Here is a 3,086-nt window from a genome sequence, read left to right on the forward strand (position 1 = left end):
AATTGTTTAGTATACATTTCTTGCATTAAGATCATAAATAAACTGTTATCACAGAGATATGTCTCGCCTTTTTGTAATTTTGATAATGCAAATGTTGAAATTAAAATAGCAATACTTTAACATGTAAGTTATGCAAATATTCAAAGTCGATGAACCATGACTGAAGGTACATGGCTAAACAATCTCCATGGGAATGAGATGTGCCAATGCTAAAGCCAAATACCATTGACTTATTATAAGTTGTTCCCTTTAAACAAACCTAAACACAAACATTAACTTGTAAACTATTTAAAAGTTTCAAAGTCAATGAACCATGATGAGGGGGTGGGGCTATATAATCTCCATGGAAATGATACTTGCAAATGCCAATAAATTTGCATACCAAATATCATTGACTTAACATAAGCAGTTCATCTCAAACTGATCTAATCACAAACAAATACATGTAAACTAAGCAAAAGTTTCAAAGTCAATAGACCATGACTGAGGGGGCAGGGCCAAATATTCTCCATGGAAATAAGATGTGCTTATGCTTATACAACTGAATACCATTAACATTGGCCTACCACTAATAGTTCCCCTTGAACTGACCTAATCACAAACTAATACATGTAAACTAAGTAAAATTTTCAAAGTCAATAGACCATGACTAAGGGGGCGGAGCTAAATAATCTCCATGGAAATGACATGTGCCAATGCTAATACAACTGCACACCAAATATCATTGACCTACCACTTGTGGTTCACCATAAACTAGAACTAATCTCAAACTATACATACATTGTTGACGCTGCCGCCGCCACCGGAAACAGCATACCTATGTCTCGCTTTATGACTCCATCAAGGCGAGACAAAAACCTTTTACAGAATATTTAAGTCCCAAAATATACAATATCCCTCTTACAAAATTTTAATTTCATAGGTTATGTTAGATTTATATAGATTTCTGATACATTTATAAGAAAATATGTAAAAACATAAACACCCTCTGAAACATTAAATAAAAACAAAATGAAAATCACCAAAAATATATTCTTGACTTTTTTAAAAAGTCATATGCCAAAAAAAAAGAAGATTAAACCTTATTTTCAAAAATATTTTAAATATATATACAATATATGTATATTGTCTCAAAATATAAAATTTATTTGTACTAATTTTAGAAGCTGGAGGAAGAGTGATGCTTTCCAAAATTTTCTCCTGTTTTAGAGCAAGTACAAATAAAGTTATGTTTTCAACAATGAACATAAATGTTAACTTTTATGTCATTTGGTCTCTAGTGGAGAGTTGTCTCATTGGCAATCATACCACATCTTATTTTTATATATATTTATTTTTATCCTGGAATTTAATCCTGACACTTTTGTACAATATACAGTTGGCTGGATGCGGGATAACATAATTTAAAATCTTCATCAATATGTCATTGAAATAAAGAATATAATGACCATAAAAGTCACAAAATTCTGGATTCTCAATTTTATTCCCAAACTTCCCACTTATATACGAGTACCTACAGTTAACAATATGTATGTAATAATACCTAAACAACAATTTAACAATCATTGCATTTATTTTAGTACTGAACAAAAAAAATTTTCCCATGAAGGTAAATTTGAAGAAGGAATGAGCTTCAATATGAATCATGATAAGAAGATTTTACAATCATTTAATTACTTAACAAATATAAAAATCATTTTGATTATTGCACTACTTCTGATTTGATGATGATGCCCAAAATAAAAGATTTTGAAATCTTAAAAAAATTTGATATGGTTAGATTTTTTTTCATTCCAGTAATGTCTGTATGATAGTTACTAAAGAATATATAGAAAACCCTATAAGTAGTTTAAAAGAGCTATTTAGAAACCTTTGTTAATAAAATGCTCCGCAGGGCGCAGCTTGATACGACCGCAGAGGTCGAACCCTGAACAGTTGGGGCAAGTATGGACACAACATTCAAGCTTGATACAGCTCTGAATTTGGATTGTGATTAAATATTTGACACAGCATAGGTTTCTGACACAGAATGAATGTGGTCTAAGAACTTAAAAATTTTAAATTGGACATTCACCTATTATGGTCCAATATCCAAAATCTAAATACATGGTTAGATTCAGCATATCAAAGAACCCCAAGAATTCAATTTTTGATGAAATCAAACAAAGTTTAATTTTGGACCCTTTTGACCTCAATGTGGACAAAGTTGATAACGGGACCCAAAAATCTAAATACATGGTTAGATTCAGCATATCAAAGAACCCCATATATTCAATTTTTGTTGAAATCAAACAAAGTTTAATTTTGGACCCCGATTTGGACCAACTTGAAAACTGGGCCCATAATCAAAAATCTAAATACATGTTTAGATTCAGCATATCAAAGAACACTAAAAATTCAATTTTTGTTAAAATCAAACTAAGTTTAATTTTGGACCCTTTGGACCTTAATGTAGACCAATTTGAAAACGGTACCAAAAATTAAGAATCTAAATACACGGTTAGATTCGGCATATCAAAGAACCCCAATAATTCAATTTTTGATGAAATCAAACAAAGTTAAATTTTGGACCCTTTGGACCTCAATGTGGACCAATTTAAAAACAGGGCCCAAAATCCAAAAACTTAATACACGGTTATATTCAGCATATTAAAGAACCCCAAGAATTCAAGAATAAAACCCCATTGAAATTGATCAAGAAATAAGCAATTTATAAGAAGTATCTTCTTTTGCACAATACTGTGCAATTGAATATTTCTTGCTATTGCGCAATACTGTACAATTGACAATTTCTTGCTATTGCGCAATATTGTGCTATTGGATATTTCTTGCTATTGCGCAATACTGTGCAATTGAAGATTTCTTGCTATTGCGCAATACTGTGCAATTGAAGATTTCTTGCTATTGTGCAATACTGTGCAATTGAAAATTTCTTGCTATTGCACAATACTTATTATATAAAAATTTACACATCCTGTTTGGTGTGTATCTCCTACCATATCATTATTATTTACTTTTAAATATAAATCAGAAATAACCAACTTAAAATGGAAAATTTTAAAAGAAAAAAAAAGGAAAAATAGAAA

The sequence above is a fragment of the Mytilus californianus genome, unplaced genomic scaffold, assembly GCF_021869535.1.
Source record: "Mytilus californianus isolate M0D057914Y unplaced genomic scaffold, xbMytCali1.0.p SCAF_15, whole genome shotgun sequence".
Taxonomy (NCBI): Eukaryota; Metazoa; Mollusca; class Bivalvia; order Mytilida; family Mytilidae; genus Mytilus; species Mytilus californianus.